Source organism: Microcebus murinus, chromosome 14 (genome assembly GCF_040939455.1).
Source record: "Microcebus murinus isolate Inina chromosome 14, M.murinus_Inina_mat1.0, whole genome shotgun sequence".
Taxonomy (NCBI): domain Eukaryota; kingdom Metazoa; phylum Chordata; class Mammalia; order Primates; family Cheirogaleidae; genus Microcebus; species Microcebus murinus.
In genome coordinates this window covers 71,670,863-71,688,999 of record NC_134117.1, presented here as the reverse complement: position 1 = coordinate 71,688,999, position 18,137 = coordinate 71,670,863, and the positions used below count along the sequence as shown (strand labels likewise).

Below are 18,137 nucleotides of genomic sequence, written 5' to 3'. Positions count from 1 at the left end.
TGTCCCTAGCTGCAGTGACCCCCACTCCTGCGCAGCCTGCAGCTCGCCTTTGCACATTCCCCCGCCAGAGGCTTGCTCAATGCAAGGGGACACAGTGTGGCCCCCCGGGTGGGTGACACTCCTGCTCCTGCCCCCAGGTTCTTAGCCTAGCCAATAAGCCTCTCACCTTGTCTTGAGCTCAGGAAAAAACATCCCCAGACTCCTCAAGGACAGAGACCGTGCCATGCTCATCTCTGAGGCCCTCACGGCCAGCTCAAGGCAGGGGCCACACTAGAGGTTTGCTGAGCTGGAAATGAGTAGCTTCCTCGGCCTTCGTGACACTGCACTTTGCTGTGGCTTCAGGTGGGGCTAGTCCAACGTTATTATCATTATCGTTGTCACTCAGTTTTAGCCCCAACAAGGCCTATCGTTGGAGCCTTGGTCAGAGACTGCCGCAACAGAAAGCCCACTGTCCTGGGACCAGGCAGACAGGGCAGGGTCCAGGGTCCCCTGCCTGCCAGCGGACCTACCCTGACCTCCCTGTGCCTGCCATACCTTCCCGGGCCATGCAGCCTCCCGGGTCCCATCTGACCAGGCCGATAGTGACATCCAAAATCAGGAGGCCGTGGAAGGAGGGGAGGGAGTCACCTAGGGCCCTGGGCAGCGTTCTGCTCTGCAGACGGCTCGAGCACTCCCCACAGGCTGACAGGCCCCCACCGCCCGCACCACCCAGCTTTCCCTAGCGGCCTCTGCAGCTGCCGGCCTCCGCCCCAAGGCCTTTGGGGGGCCATGTACACAGCAGCAGGAGCGCAGTGGAGGGTGGCTCCGGGCACCTGTGTGAATCTGGCGCTCGGCCAGGCCACGGTTACTGAGCTTGGGAGAAAGGGGGTCGGAGTGTTTTGTCCTGTAAGAAGTCCTTGTAGCTGCCCGGCCCGCGTGGGGAGAAGCGCCAGCTTCCGTGGCAGCGCCAGGCGGCCGGCCCGAGTGGGGAGGCCGAGCGCGAGGCTCTGGGGCCTGGCGCCACTCCATCTAGCCGTGTGTCACTGGGCCAGCTGCTTATTCTTCCTAAACCCCTGTGTCTGTTTTTGTAAAATAGGTGTGAAAGTGCCCGCTAGCTTAGAGGGACGTTTTGAGTGTTGTGGGAGCCAGAAGAGTGGTCCACAAAGAGGTTGGTGTTGGGCCTTGGAATCTGTGACTGCGTGACCACATTATGTGGCAGAGGGTCGTCTTCTCCTCCCCTTCCCGCAGAGTCGAGCAAATCCTTGTAAACAGCTCTGCCCCAGACAGTGAGCACACACACAGGTGCGTCCCCTCTGGCTTCTGGGCGCGTGCTCAGTGCCTTGCTGTATTGGTGGTTGGAGGTGTTGACTCCACCCTCAGGTTCTGGCTGTGCCTCCCGCCAACAGGCCCAGCCCCCACTCCCAGATGGGAGGGCCCTGCGGCCTCACTGCCCGCACGTCCTCTCTGTTCATTACAGAGACTACCCCTGTCCCACAGGCGACCCGGCCTCTGTTTCCTACACCGCCCCGGGCTCCCTCTGCTCCCACCTCTAGCGTGCGGTTCCACCACCAAGTGAAACCACAGGCAACTACAGTATGGACAGGGCCCAGGGGACATGCCCCGTCCCGGGCGTGGGTCTGTTCACTCCTGCTCCCAGTGGGCTGCTGCTTGTGGCCTGAGCCTGGGCTGGCCCATCCCCTGTGGACAGCCAACAGCCAGGCCGTTTCTTGGAGTGGTTGGGGTGGCCAAACTGCTCTGCGTCCAGCCATAGCCTCCTGGCTCACAGACCCCAGTGAGGCCCTAGAACACCCGTGCACGGCTGCCACTCCCCACGACATGTCTAAATCTAGCTGAGGCCCTTGGTGCCCTTCCCAGAACTGCTCCGCACTCACTGCTCCCGTCATGCTGGTGGCTCCTTCCTCAAGCATCGCGCCAGCCCTGACCCTGCAGGCCTTCTCCGTCTGCGGGGAGCTGGGTCCACGAGCAGGACAGGCCAGAAAGGCCAGTTAACTCCCCAGGGAGCAGCTGTCGGTGGCTGAAGGGTGGGAGTCGCGGGACCCCCACTCCCTGGGCGAGGCCCCTGGGGCCTGTCCTGCACCGGCTCCAGAAGCCCTCCTGGGGACTGACGCCTTCCCCATGGTTCCTGGGAGCACCTTCCGAAGAAACTGCTCAGATCCTCGTCCCAGGCTCTGCTCTCGTGGGGCTCAAACCGCAGAAAACACTGCGGACTGCAGAGCTGGGCCCGCCCAGCGCACAGGGCTCATCTGCAGGCACTTTCCCTTGTAGTGGAGTTCATTAACAACCACGCTGTCAAATGTGAGACTTTAAAACATTGTTTTATAGCTGCTAACATGATAGCACTTCTTTTTTTTTTTTTTTTTTTTTGAGACAGAGTCTCGCTTTGTTGCCCAGGCTAGAGTGAGTGCCGTGGCATCAGCCTGGCTCACAGCAACCTCAGACTCCTGGGCTCAAGCAATCCTGCTGCCTCAGCCTCCCGAGTAGCTGGGACTACAGGCACGAGCCACCATGCCCGGCTGATTTTTATATTATATATATTAGTTGGCCAATTAAATTCTTTCTATTTTTATGGTAGAGACGGGGTCTCGCTCAGGCTGGTTTTGAGCTCCTGACCTTGAGCAATCCGCCCGCCTCGGCCTCCCAGAGTGCTAGGATTACAGGCGTGAGCCACCGCGCCCGGCCATGATAGCACTTCTTTAGGCAAAATTATTTCTCTTCCTTCCACCACATTCCAAGTTTCTGTTTGGACTTCATGGTAGCCTTATTTACGCATGCTGAATCCGTGCTGCATTCTCTCTGGCCTTGTTTCCAGGCGTTGTGTTTGGGCCTTCATGCTAAGATGTCCCCATTAACTGGCTTCTTCCTTTGTGTTCATCGTGAATTTAAAAATCCATATTTTCCTCTCACCCAAAAGCTAAGTGTCCAGATAATTGATTGGATTTTCTAATTTCTTCCCCCACATGCAGCATCCTGTAGATGTGGCCCACAGTTCTGGGCTGTGCTTGGGTGACACAGTGCTGCGGGACCGCCCTTCCCAGGCCAGGGGTGCGGCCACACTCCCACCAGCGCCCCCAGGGCACCCCAGCACAGGGCTGAGAGGTGCTCAGGCCTACCTGGGCTGATCTCAAAGAGGTGCTTCCCTGGGTCCTCAGGGCCAGGAAGAAGTTCAGTCACTTGGGTCCCTTGCAGAGCAATATATCCCTAAAGTGGAGACACACACAGGGAGCATGAGACGGCGGGAAAGGGCCGCTGGCAGGGCCTGGAGAGCAGAGGGTGGCCAGGGCGGGGCCGCGCCCTCCAGGCCATGGCTGGGTGGGCTTGGCCCCAGGAAGGAGTGAATAGGGGACCAGGACCCATGGGTTCCCAGGCAGAGTGGACGGGCGCTGTGGTCTGCACAGGCACTGGGAGGAGCTCTGCCCTCAGGCAGGGCCCACCCTGGAGCAGGGAGGAAGGCGCCGTCACTGGGGCGCAGTTCCAGCGTGCCCATCTGCAGCCTCTCTGGCCAGCAGGGTTCTCAGCTGCAGGGAAGGCTGGCACATTGGGGCTAGGCCCCTAAGGTGACATGGGGCTTTGGGTCCCAGCCTTGCCCTTCCAGGCTGTGTGACCTCGGGTAAACCACTTAATTTCTCTGAACCTCGGTCCCCATGTCTATACAATGGGACAATAACTCACTTCTCGGGGGGCTGAGATGCCGGATTCCTGTTCGGTGAGTCTTCCGCAAGGGGGCGAGGTGCTGCCATAACACCTCGCCCTTGCCTGGCCGCCAAGCCCGGCAGGGCCTCCTTCATCCTCCTGTGTGTTGGTGAGTTTGGCCTCTGCCGAAGCCTTTTCCTGTCCCATTCTGCTCAACTTAGACTGCTTATGGCTTGACTACATAGTTTTGGTTCTCTCCATGGGAAAACCACTGCTCTATCCCTGCAGCCAAAGACCTGGGTCCAAACCTAGATCAGCCACAATAAATCAATTAACCTCTCTGTGCCCCAGTTTCCTTATCTGTGAAACAGGAACAATAACAGCAGTCTGTGGGGCTGTTTTGAGCATTGAATGAATTGGAATTTGGGAAGTTCTTGGAGCAGTGCCTGGCGCACAGTGAGACCCGTGTGTCTGCCGTCACGTGTTTCGGGCCTGTGTGCCCCCTATGCTTGCACTTGCCCGGGGAGGGGCGGCATCGCCTGCTGCATCCAGGCCGCCTCAGCCCCAGCCCAGGCATGTTCCCAGAGTGGTCCTCTCCCCACCCCCACGATGCGGCACACGCCGGCTTTACCAGGCGGCTGCAGCCTTCCACGTGCTGCCGGCGTCTTGCGGCAGGGACGCCCGGAGAGGCCTTTTCTCACTTAAGCAGAGTAAAGGCAGGACGACGCCTCTCCTCTCAGATGCTCGCTTTAGGGAAATCACAGCAATAAACCAGAGGACCAGCTGGTGATCGTTGTGACTGAATGAATGGTTACATTTTTGCTGGGGAACCTGGAGCTACTGGAAGGAGGCCCACAGCCGCGGGATGGGGAAACGCACTTGGTAGAGGGCGTGGGTGAGGTCAGCGCCCGCGAGGGGCTGCGTCTCAGGCGCTGCTGTGTCAGTAACCGAGTCTCTGTAAAATTCTCTGTACTTCGCTTTTTATTTTTTTCTGTGCCCCAATATCTGTCATCCATAAAATGGGAATAAAAGTATTGACATTGACATTACTTTCTACTCCAGCTGACTGGAAAACAGTAATAGTTTCTGTTTGCGAAGCTTCTGCTATCTGTATTTCTGGCTCTTTGCCTAAGTTATTGGATTTAATCTAGAGGCCCCAGAGGGTAGGTACTTCTACTTCCATCTCCCCAGACAAGCAGACAGGTCAGAGAGGTGCAGTGACCAGCCCCTGTGACCCACGTTGGCAAAGGGGTGCTGGGATGTCACCCCAGGGGGTGCCCCATTCCTCCCACTTTGCTCTCCTACATTTGTGATAGCAGCCAATGGTGGACTTTGTTTGCAAGAAGCTGCATGGAGAGCCAGGCTGCAACTTTGGGTCCGGTGCTCACCTCACAGGTAAATCCCAGTGCGGTCCCCACCACCGCAGGAGCCCTCGCACTGGCCCCTGGCGCCCACATCCCTCCACCCCCCACGGTCAAAGACGTGGCTCTGGCGCCAGGGGCCAGCGCTGGGGGTGAGGGCAGAGGGCGTGGTAGCAGAAGGAGGATGCGCTCCCACTCCTGGTGTGATGTTGGCTAGGACTTTGATGAAGGGTGGGTATGGAGTCAGCAGGAAGCAGCCAGCTGAAACATCTGGGGCGGGACTCAGCCTTTCGCTTGCCTTGGTATCACCCCAGAGCTTGTTAAAACACAGAGAGCTGGGCCTGGCGTGAAGGGGGTGTTTAACACGGCTCCCTGCAAAAAAATTAGAGCACCCTGCACTGCAGTATGTGCCAGCCCCTGTCTAGAAACACTGCCCTCCTCCAGGCCATGCAGTCAATAACCTCAAAAGCACGGGGCATAGCACATGAAGCCAGACAATTAGAAAGTGATACATTTGGAATACTTATTGTTTTTACTAGAATTTATTTAATTGTAGGTTTTTGTGATTTAATTTCTAATAAAGGAAATATTCCACCAGGATAGCACTAGACCCTACCCTGGAATTTCTGATTCTGTAGGTCTGGGGAAACTAGGAGAATTTGCATTTCTAACCAGTTTTCCAATGTTGCTGGCCTTGGGGGACGCACTTTGAGAACCACTGGTCTGAGGACAAGGAAGCCAGAGGATGGTGCCTTTGTCATGAGCTTACTCAGTGCCTCGGTGTCCTCACCTGGAGAGCAAGGGTGACAATAGCACCTACTTCATGAGGCTGCCATGAGGGTGAACTGATCTGATGTCTGCAGTGGCCTTGGGCAGCCGAGTTTCGGCTGAGATCCTGTGCCGTGGACAGGCAGGTCGCTACTTGCCTCTAGCCCCTGGACAGTGCCCTGGACCACAGGGGTCCTGGCATTCCCCTGAGGAGCCCAAAGTGAGTGTTAACTCCTTTCTTTAGTGCCAGGTCTGGGCTTGAATGTTTGCCCTTGGGAAGGGACCAGGCACGCAGTTTGCACCTAAAACTGCACTGTTTGCAGATGGGCACCTGGGCACAGGAAGAGAGTGTGCAAACGCCAGGCACGTGGCAGGTTCCCACAGAAGTTGGGCCCTTTCCTCCTCCATGGGTGTCTGAGCTTATGTACATTTGCTGTGTTTGGGGAATTGTTCAGCCTACATATCTAAATTTATCTGGAGAGGTTGCAGCTGACTTAATTTCTCTCTAGCTCCAAGTGATACAGTCCATTGATACAGGTGACTAATGAACAAAGAATGTGCCATCCTGTCTGCGTCTCCACTACAGCTCCCTGCCCTGTCTGTGTGAGGTGCTGCCTCGGGGGCCTGTGGGCAGCGGGTGGAGCCCAGACCACAAACTCTAGAAACTCCTCTGCTCAGAAAGCCAACCTTGGGGAAATGGGTAGGGGATGCCCAGCACAGAAGCCCTGGGAGAGAGTATATTTCCTAGATTAGTGACAATTTAAAGGTTTCTTCAAAATTCATAATTTCTATGGCATATTAAATACAAACTCAGGGAAAACTGAAGCCGGAGGGGAAGTAGCTTAGAGATTAGTAGAGATCAGAACTTGCTGCACATCATTTGTCTACAACTGTCAACTGGGCCCAGGATGTGGAGCAGCTTGCAGGCGCTGGTGAAGATGCCCAGAATCCAGTGCCTGTGTCGCATTCCATACGGCCTGCTGTCTGTTACCGCATCCCACATTGCCCCAAACTTAGTAGCTTAAAACAGCAATGAACACTCATTCTCTCAGAGTTTCTGTAGCTCAGGAATTTGGGAGTGGCTTAGCTGAGTGGTTCTAGCTTGAGCTGTTTTATGAGGTGACAGTCAAGATGCTGGGTGGGGCTGAAGACACCCAGAAACTTGAATGACACCAGAAAATGTGTTTCTGAGATGGCTCGCTCGGTGGAAGCCAGAAAGAAGACTTAAACTTCTAGAGGTGAAAATACAATTTATGAATGAAAACACAGTGGCTGGATTAACAGCAGATTTGAAATTATAGATGAAACATTAGTGATCTTAAAAATATAGCAATAGAAACTATCCAAAATGAGACACAGAAAGAAAATGTGATCTAAAAAAGTGAGCAGAGCATCAGTGACATGTGGGGCAACTTTAAGAATCTAATATATGTGTAACTGGAGTCCCTGAAAAATGGGGAACTGAAAGATATTTGAAGAAGTAACAGCCAAAACTTCTCTAAAATTATGAACACTGTAGACCCACAGGTCCAAGAAGTTCAATGAACCTCACATACAAGACACATGAAGAAAAAGTACATGAAGGCATAGCACAGTCAAATGGCTCAAACCCAATTATGAAAAGAAACCCTTAAAAGTAGCCAGAAGAAGATGATGCAGTACGTACAGAGGAATAAAGACCAGGAGTACAGCAGACTTCTTGTCAGGAACACTGCAAGTGAGAAGTCAGTGGGGCGACATCTGTGAAGCACTGAAAGGAAAAGCTATCAACCCAGTATGTGGAATGCAGTAGAAATAGCCTTCAAAAATGAAGGCCCAATAAAGACCTTTTAAGATATACAAAAGCAGAAAGAATTCATCCCAGCAAAGAATTGTTAGACAATCAGGCAGAAGGAAGATGATACATGGAAATAACGATCTACCCAAAGGAATGAAGATTATTGGAAATGACAACCATACAAATAAACAGATAAGATTTTTCTTATTATTTGTCTATTAAAAATTGACTGTTTACCTGAAAAGGAATATGTTGTGAGCCTTATAAAACATGTAAGAGGCAAGGTGTGTAATAACAGTAGCACAAGTGACAGGCAGGGAGAATGGGGGTATGCTGTTCTAAGTTTCTCATACTTCACATGAGATGCATAATATCTTTGGAAGGCAGACCAAAAAAAGTTAAAGTTGTATACTATAAACCCTAAAGTGACAACTAAAATGACAAAACAAAATGTCAAAGCTGATATGTCATCAAATTAGATGAAATGGAATCCTAAGAAATTTCAATTATTCCAAAGAAGGCAAAAAAAAAAAAAAAAAAAGAGGGTAAAAATGGTAACAGATGGAACAGATAGTACCCAAATAGCAAGATGATGACACATTTAAACTTAACCGTGCCAGTGAGCACATTGGGTGAAAATGGTCACACACACCCAATTAAAAGACAGATTAAAAATAATCCATATTGGATTAAGAAAGCAGAAAGTTCACTTTAAGTGTAAAGACAAGTAGAATAAAAGAATGGAAAAAGATATCTCATGCTAACTCTAATCAGCTAACGTTGAAGTGGCTATACTAATAGCAAAGGGTGTTTCAGGCTGAAGAATATTACCAGTGATAAACAAGATAATTTCATAAAAACAAAAGGGTCGATTCATCAAAAAAAATCACAACAATCTTAAAAGTCTAGCCACCTCATAAGAAAGCTTCAAAATACATAAAACCGAAACTGATGGAACTTCAAGGAGACATAGAAAATGTATAATTATAGTAAAAATATTCAATATATCTTTCTCAATAATTGCTACAAGTAGACAAAAAAATCAGTAAGTATCTAGGTGACTTCAGAGAACACCATCAACCTACCAGACCTGATTGCTCAACAGGAGAACACACATTCTTTTCAAATGCACGTGGAATGTTTGTGAAGATGGCCGTAAATAAGTCTCAACAAATATAAGAGAATTCAAACACAACTCATGTTCTCTGAGCCCAACAGAATTAAATCAGACATCAATAATCAAAAGATTTCTGGGAAAATCATCAAATATTTGGAGACTAATTAATGGACTTGTAAATAATTCATGAGTCAAAGAAGAATTCAAAAAGAAAAACTAGAAAGTACTTTAAACTGAATAAAAATGAAAACACATACAAAACTTTGTGAGATGCCACTTAAGGGGTAAATTATAGCATCAAATACCTATATTAGTAAAGACGAAAGTTTTCAAATCAATGATCTCAGCTTCCATACAGAAACTAAATACTGAAGAGCAAATTAAACCTAAAGTAAGTAAAAGAAAGAAAAATAAAGATCAGTGGCTATAAATATAAGATAGAAAAATAATGGAAAAAAACCCAATGAAACAAAAAGCTGTTTTTTTGAGGAGATCAATAAAATTGATCAGCCTTTAGCCAGACTAATAAAAAAAAGTGAGAAAAGAAAATAAATCACAAATATTCAGAATGAAAGAGGTGATGTCATTACAAATTCTTCAGATAGTAAAATCATAATAAGATAATATTAAGAACAACATTATGCTAGTAAATTTGGCAACCTAGATGAAATGGACACAAACTTAAAAGATACAAAACTACACTTAAAAGACAAACTACCAAAAGTCACTCAAGAAAAATAGCCCTGTATCTAGTAACGAAATTGAATTTGTAGCTAAAAGCTTTCCCACAAGGAAATCTTCAGACTTCACTGGTAAAATTTACCAAATATTTTAGGAAGAAGTAATACCAATACTACACACACTCTTCTAGAAAAATTTTAAAAAGAACATACTTTTCAATGCATTTTATGAGGCTAGCATTACCCTATATAAAACTAACCAAAGACATTACAAGAACACTATCGACCAATATTCTTCATGAAGATAGATGCAAAAATTCTCCATAAAATTTTAGCAAATTGAATCCAACAATATGTAAAAAGGAAAATACATAATGGCCAAGGTGGAGCTCATCCCCAAAATGCAACCATGGTTTAATATTTGAAATTTATCAATGTAGTTCGCATATTATTACACTAAAAAGAGAAAGGATATAATCATCTCATAGATTCAGAAAAACCATTTGACAAAATTCAATATGGATTCCTGATAAAAATTCTCAACAAACTAAGGACAGAAGGGGCTTCTTCAACGTGGTAAAGGGCATCTATAAAAACTGAAAGCTAATATCATACATAATGGTGAAAGACTAAAAGCTTTTCCATGAAGACCAGGATAAGGCAATGATGTCTGTTCTCACCACTGCTATTAAACATTGTAATGGAGTCCTAGCTGGTGCAATAAGGCAAGAAAAAGCAATAAAAATTGTCCAGATTGGAAAGAAAGAAGTAAAACTGTAACCACACACAATATAATTGTCTATGTCAAAAATCTGATGAAACCTACCAAAAAAGCTACTAGAAATAATAAATGAATTCAGCAAGGTTACAAGGTATAAGACAAATCCACAGAACTAAACCATATTTCTGTATACTGGCAACAAACAACTGAAAATTGAAAATCAAAACCATTTTTAATTGCATCCAAAAATATGAAATACTTAGGGATAGGTATGACAAAATATGGTCATGACCTGTGCACTGAAATCTACAAATCATTGTAGGGAAAAATGAAAGAATATCTAAATAAATGGGGAGTTACGCTGTGTTCACTGGTGATAAGACTTATTATTGTTAAGATGTTAATCCTCAACCCCAAATTGATCTGCACAATCCCAATCAAAGTCCCTGTAGGCATTTTGCAGAAATTGACCAGCTGAGTCTAAATGTTGTGTAGACATCTAAAGGACCTAGAATAGCCAGACAACTTTGAAACAGAATAACAAAGTTGGAGGTCTAATACTACCTGATTTCAAGATTTATTCTAAAGCTACAGTAATGGGAATAATGGGTTACTAGTAGTGTAGACAAACAGATTATTGAAATAGAACAGAAACAGACCTATACATATATGGATAGCTGTTTTTGACAAAGGTGCAAAGGTGTCAATTCAGGGGAGGAAAGGTAGTGTTTCAACAAATCATGGTGGAATAACTGCATATTTGTGTGCAAAAAAAAAAAAAAAGTGAACCTCAATTCACACCCCACATTACATATAAAGATATACTTGAAATAAGTGAGATATCTAAATGTAAAATCCAAGACCATAAAACTTCTAGTAGAAAACATTTATGACATTGGACTAGGCAAATAATTCTGGGATACAACATGAGAAACATGACTCAAAAAAAAGAACTGATTGATGAATATAACTTATTTAAATCAAAATATACTGCTTTTCAAAAAACATTGTTAAGAGAATGAAAAGACAAACTGTTTACTGGGAGAAAATATTTGAATATCATATAGCTGATAAAGGACTTGTACCCAAAATACATAAAGCACTCTCAAAATTCTATAATAAAGAAACAAACAACTGAATTTAAAAAAATAGGCAAAATATTTTAACAAATATTTACCATAGAAAATATAGGGATGGCAAATAAGGTCATGAAAAGATCCTTAACATCATTTGTCATTAGGGAAATGTAAATTAAAACCACCATGTGATACCACTACCTATCAATTAGGATGGGTGAAAACAAAAACAGAAAAAAACAAACAAAAGAATACGGACATATCAACTGTCAGTGTGGCTGCAGAGGATCGGAATTTTCGTGCACTGCTGGTGGGAATGTAAAATGGTAACTACTTGGGAAAACAGTTTAGCAGTTTCTTAAATATACACCTGGGATATGATCCAGCCATTCCTCTCCTAGGTATTTACCCAAGAGAAATGGAAGCATATGTCTACACAGAGATTTTTATATGGGTGTTCACAGAAGTTTTACTTATAATATCCCAAAACTGAATACAACCCAAATGGCCATCACCAAGTGAATGAATGAACTATACATACAGTGGAATACTACTCAGCAATAAAAATGAATGAACTCTTAATGCTACAACACAGATGCACTTCTAAATAATTCTACCGAGTGAAAGAAGCCAGACAAGCTAGAATACATACTGTATGATCCCGTTTATGTAAATTCTTAGAAATATTAAATTGACCAGTGGGTGCCGGGGCTCAGAGGGCAGTGGCAAAGGGAGTGGGGGATGGGAGGGATTACAAAAGGATACAAGGAAACGTTTGGGTATGTTTATTGTCTCGATTGTAGTGATGGTTTCACAGATGTACAAATACATCAAAACTTATCAAACTACGTGTGTTCAATATGTGTAGTTTATTGTATATCAATTATATCTCAATAAAGAAGTTAGAAAAAATGATACCTGATTCAGTTATCGGAAAAGCTTTTGAGTATCTGTATTAGTCTCCTAACAGACTAGCATAAACTTAGTGGCTCAGAACAACACGTATTTATTTGCTTACTCTTCTGGGGGTCCCAAGTCTGAAATGGGCCTCCCCGGGCTACAGCGAGGGGTTGGGAGGGCTGCGTTCCTTGCGAGGGTGCTGGGAAGGTCTGCTCCCCACTCTGCCCAGCTGCTAGGGGCTCCGGGCCCTTTTCCGACTTCAAAGCCAGCAGCATCGCGTCTTGAAGTTGCCCTGAGTCTGACCTCCTCTTCTGCCTCTTTTTCTACTATAAAGAACTCTTGTAACTATATTGGTTCCACCTGGATAATCCAGGGTAATTTCTTTATGTTAAGGTCACCTGGTTAGCAACCTGATTCCATCTGCAACCTTAACCCTTTGCCATCTAACGTATATAGTCACAGGTTCCAGGGATTAAGGGCCACGATCCTGCCTACTACAGCTGTGGGGCTCCCAACCCCCAGGCTGCGGAGCTCCACCGACCCCTCTAGCCGTTGCCCCCTACGGACAAATTGTCTTCTGCAAAACCTAGGAAGGCGCGGTGCAGAGCAGGAGGTGAGCATACAGGATCTAGGGAAGCTTCACCACAGCACCGCCCATCACACGCCTGGCGCCCAGCCGCCTGCCCCTCGCCCCGCCCCACACCCGCCTGCGGAAAAGTTGTCTCCACGAATTGTCTCCATGAAACCGGTCCCTGGTGCCAAAATACAAGGTTGGGGACTGCTGTACTACAGTGTATTTGAAACAATTTGGGTATGTGAATCTACTTCAAAGGTAATTTTATGAAACCTAAATACAGATGAAATATTTCTGATGAAAACTTAGTGTTCAAATGGAGATATGCTGTAAGTAGATTCCAAAGACCTAGCATAACAAAAAATGTAAACTATTTCATCAATACTTTTATATTGATTACATATTGAAATGTTAATTTTTGGACATGTTGGGTTAAATAAAATATGATATATTGCTAAAAGACAACTCAATAGAAAAATGGATACTGTGTATTAACAAGAAGAAATACAAATGATCCAGAAACATGTCACAAGACTCTCAGTGTGAAAGGACTGCTAGTGCCCAATATTTGGGACAGCATGCCGAAATGGCCATTCTCAGACATTCCTGATGGAACATAATTTGATATACACTTTTTGAAAGCAATTTTGCAGTGTCTAAAAGAATTTATTATAGAAATAAAATTTCCTTTAATCTGGTATTGAATTCTAAGAATTTGTTCCAAGGAAAAACAAATGCACAAAAATATATGTATAATGATCCTCAATGAGCAACCAGGCTACCGGGTAGCCTGGAAGCCTCAGCTCCGCCCAGGGCAACAAGCGGGATCCACAACAGCAACAGCGACCAGGATCTCTGCTCCCATGCCTCTCTAGCCACACGTCTCACACACAGCACTCACTCAAATCATGAGAAGATAAGCAAGGATTCCATTTGAAATCTGAAATGGTGTGGGACTGTCACGGAGACCTCCCAGGTTCAGCCGCAGACAGATGGGGGTTCAACCTTGACATCACTTCCCATTGACAGTAACTGCTGGGACAGGCTCGCTTCCCCCAGCCTCAGTTTCTCTCTCTGTTAGAAGAGGTGGTGGCGTCTTCCTCACAGGTCTCTGAAGTAAGGGGTTCGAGTGAGCAGAGGGCCGGGCGGGGCTGGGCGCAGGGTCCCAGCGTGGCACCCTCCAGAAAGGCAGCAGTGCAGAGGCACCTCCGTGCGACTCGCGTCTGGGGCCCAGGGCCGCCGGGCCTCGACACTCGCCTGTGGGAATCAGGCGGGCCATGGGGTGTCTGGGTGCTGTTGTGATCGTGCGATGTGTTAGCCCGTATGAGTGAAGATATTGACCTTTGTCTTTCTTCCTCGCTGGGCTGTCTGGGCGTGGGTGCGCATGAGTGTTGTCGTGTTGCGATTTCAAGCCTGTCCTGGCCACTGTGTTGCTTATTGGGTGTTTTCTAGGAGCGTCCTTCTGTCATGATACTGTCTGCTGCTGGTGCCAGAAATACGGGCGGACGTCAGGAGACCCAGGACCGCGAAGGGCGGGTCCTGCACGGACTGCCACGTCAGCCCTGCGGGCCCAGGTGTCTGCCACCCTCCCGCCAGCTGGGTTTGGGGTTCACGATAGTCTGAGGTCTTCACCGTCCGAGGCTGGCTCTCCAGGCAGCCTTCCTTTCTCACCTTGGCTAGGAGACTGTCTGAAGAAGCAACTGTTTTTTTCAGTGCTTCCTACCAGCCGCATGAGAGGCCCTCCACCGGCAGCACCCTGGGCAGCCGCGCCGCGTGGCCACGCCTTGCGCGGGGAAGCCCTGCACGGGGAAGCCCTGCGCGGGGAAGCTCTGGTGGGGAAGCCCTGCGCGGGGAAGCCCTGCACGGGGAAGCTCTGGTGGGGAAGCCCTGCGTGGCCAAGCCCTGCGCGGGGGAGCCCTGCGCGGCGTCCCGGCGCTCTGGCTGGGGCCTCAGGTCCACCTCAGGAAGCTGCGGCTCTCTGGCGCCCACGGAACCGAACCGCTCGCATTTTACATGAATAACAAAGATCAGAAGTTCAGTGCCAGGCAGGGGCCGCGTCCCCTCTTCCTTATCACGCGGGCCTGTGCTGGCTCCACTGTCGTCCGGAACGCAGAGATTAAAGCAGCAATGGGAGAGTTGGAGACAAATGAGTTCTTGGTTAGGGCACTTTCCCTCTCTGAAGAGTTGAGCCAAATTATTCTTATGCAGCCTCCTCCTTTGCTAATGACTTTGTCCTGGACAGATTCCACGGCGATGCTGCTGCCCCTGGACCCCACATGCACTTGAGTTCCGGGAGCCTGCAGCCAGCAAAGCCATCCCAGGAATGCCCTGTCTCACTGCTGTGTGCTTGGGCCACACCCGGTCTCTCTAGAAAACTTTTGGCATGTGAGGTGTGCCCCAGGGGTACATGTTTTGCAGAGAGCAGGGCCTTTGGGGTCAGAGCACCGGCTCCCTTCACCTTCCTGCACCTCCCCAGCTGGCCACAGCCCCCAGAGCTGTCACGCCAGAGCCTCCCAGCTCAGGCCCTGAGCCTGCGGAAGTCCAGCTGGGAGCCAGGGCTGAGCCTAGGGCCTGGGGCCTGGGACAGGCTCGCAGCCTGGGGCTGGGGCCGCTGGCGCCCTCAAGAACCGTCAGGTTTCAGAGCTAACAGCCTCTCCCAACCCCCGGCGTGGGCAGGTCCTCTTCCCGAGGTGCTGGTTGCTCTGTAGTCAGTTCCACGGTAAGCCGGGACCCTAAGCTAGAGTCCAGTCCCTGAGTTAGATGCCACGACAAAGTGTGTGCCCCTGACATGCCCTGAGTCGTTCCAGGGAACCACCCCTCAGGCAGCCTCATCTCACTGGATTCCCGAGCCTTGTAGGACGCCCAGGGTTGAGGCTGCACTAGCGGCCCTAACACGGTGGCCTGGGCTCAGCTTCTCTTCCCTCGGTCCTGTCATGCGCGTGGCTGTTCCAGTGCCGAGGACTACCCTCCTGAGACTGCGGCGCCGTCCGCGTCGGGAGGAGTCTGAGTGTGTGCGGGGCGGCGCTCGTGAGCGCCCGTGCCCTGGCCTCGGTGGCAGCCTGGCGTTGGGGTGCTGCTGATCGGTGCCCTAGGGACCCAGGGGAAGTAACGCTGAAGTGACCCAGGGGACAGAATGTGTGCCCCAGGGACTTCCTGAATCCTCTAGTGCAGGGGTCCCCAAACTATGGTGAGTTGTATAATTATTTTATTATATCTTACACTGTAATAATAATAATAGAAATAAACTGCACAATAAATGTCATGCACTTGCATCATCCCGAAACCATCCCCGCCCCCACCTCGGTGCGTGGAAAAATTGTCTTCCATGCAAACAGTCCCTGGAGGCAAATGCGTGGGGTGGTTGGGCTAGTGTCTATCTTGCCCGGGAGCTGGGAAGAGAGGCAAAGGTGCCTCTCTGTGATTTTGTCACAGATTTTGGACGGGTCGCCAGTCTCCACAGGCTTCTCTTGTGTCTGAGCGTCCTTCACACTTTAGGTTGGGGCCACGAGGCAGGGCTCTGGCCGGTGGGCCTGGGCAAGCGCGAGACGTCCACTTCCAGGCCTGGTCCTTTGAAAACGGCCAGGGGCCTCCAGCTTCCCTCCCCAGCAGGTCAGCCTTGGCGGCCACAGAGGCAGGTGAGGCCGACACCTGACCTGACACCTGACCCAGCGCGGACATTGCCGCAGAGACGCAAACTTTTGTTGCCTTTAGCTGCTGGGATTCAGGGGACATTTAACATTGTTCATTTTACTAATTAGATGTTATTTTGGGAAAATAAATGTTAGATAATTTTGTCCTGAGCAAGTCGCCTGGCCACATGCACAAAGAAGTTATAAAATTGTAGCACTAACTAAATTTTGTATTTCCCTGCTAGTAAAGCTATTTAACTCATAACGATTATTTCCTTGCTCCTTGGATTGGATGCTGGGAAGGAAAAAGCAAGGAGAGGGCAGACTCATCTGGCCGACGGAGGGCTGTCTGCCCTGGGGCTGGGAGCACTGAGACGGCAGGTCTGGCCCGGCCTTGAGTGGTGACAGCCATGTAGCGTCCACCCCCTGCCTGACCTTGGCCACTGCAGCACTGGAAGCAGCTCCACGAAGCCTCACTGAGGCCACTATCCAAGAGGGGTTGTGGCCCCACACCCATTCCCAGTGGCGTGTCCAGTCTGTGCAGGGCTTGGCCTGGGCACGTGAGGTGCTGGGAGCATAAAGTGACCCTGCTTCCTCCTCGGCTCTCTGGACCACATGGTAGGCCTCTAGGCCCCCCTGAAATGCCTGGTGCTCCTATGGCGGGGTTAACGGGGAGACTGAGGTAAGCCGATTCCTCTGGCCACCGTGGCATTTGGTTGCTGCGTCAGACACTGCAACCCAGGCGGACGCGTTCAAGGGGCCTGGCCATCAGAGGGCATACACGCTGAGCTTCTCTAGCGGGAATGGCTGCCCTCTTCTTTCCAGGATTTTCTCTGATCCAGGACTCAAGTGGCTGTGGGCACTGATTCCTGCCCACCGTGATGCTCATCCTGCCCTCGGCTCCTTTAGCATGGGGGGCCCTTGGTAGGTGCCGCCCGGCCCCTGCCCACATCACAGGGAGCCCACAGGGACACGGGCCTCTCCACTACCCAGGCCTGCAGCACTGAACCACAGGCTGCCCTTCCATGCCGTCCTCCCTGCCACGTTTTCTGGGGCTGCCTGGTGTTTCCAGCCTTCTTCCTCCAGGATGAACAGACTCCCCAGGGACCCGCTCAACGGGGAGCACTGCTGCTGTCCGGAGTTCTGCCCCGAGCCTCGGAGTACGCCGACTCGGAAGGTGTTTCTGCTCAGAATACAACTGGGGGGCATGAGTCAAGTGGCCCTCATCTGGCTGGAAATCGGTCGATACTGTCTTACTTTCTGGGAGGGCCTGCAACTGGTGCCGTGCTCTGGGGCACACGGTGCCTCTGGGAGAGAGGCCGCTGTGCTGCTTGGCTGAGAACAGGCCAGCCTGAGGAGCACGGCATGACACTTTTCCTGGACCTGCCCTGGCTGTGCCAGGCTGAGCTGCTGGCAAGGGACACCCGCTGCACTTTGCCGAGGAAGGCACGCCTCGTCCCCACCCTCTGCCAAGCCGCGGTCCATTCAGGAAACACGCACGTCGTCCCCCAGCCCTTCCAGGTCGCGCCGTCATGCTGACAAGCTGTCACGCAGCAGGCCACCAGGCATTAAGCAGCCGGAATGCCCAACGGACAATGAAAAGTAAGTCATGCTCCTCTAAACAATGAACAAGATGTTTCCCATCCTGCCTCAGTGTCACTTGATTCATTTTTCTGCCTAGTAATTTGACAAAACTGGTAATGTAACAGTCAGTCTTCCAGCTATTACTGTAAATTAGACGGGTTCAGTTGAAAGCCAGAAGACTGATCTGCCGTGAGTCGAGGCAGCTAGGCGCTGCCAGCCCGCGTCTGTGCCGCCCAGATTAGCAGAGCCGGGACGCTACCACGTCCACGCCGCGGCCAGCGGCGAGGGGAGGAGCACAGGAGTCGTTTGGGGAGGTGAAG

At 49.6% G+C, this 18,137-nt stretch overlaps 1 long non-coding RNA gene across 1 annotated transcript in view; it reads right to left on the bottom strand.

Annotated features, from left to right (window-relative positions):
* LOC142875571 (uncharacterized) overlaps positions 1-3,194 on the bottom strand; it is a 42,591-nt gene extending 39,397 nt beyond the window's left edge. Inside the window, exon 1 of the long non-coding RNA XR_012922914.1 lies at positions 3,111-3,194. This is a non-coding gene — a long non-coding RNA (uncharacterized LOC142875571). The remainder of the gene's footprint in view (positions 1-3,110) is intronic.
* Between the last annotated feature and the right edge of the window lie 14,943 nt (positions 3,195-18,137).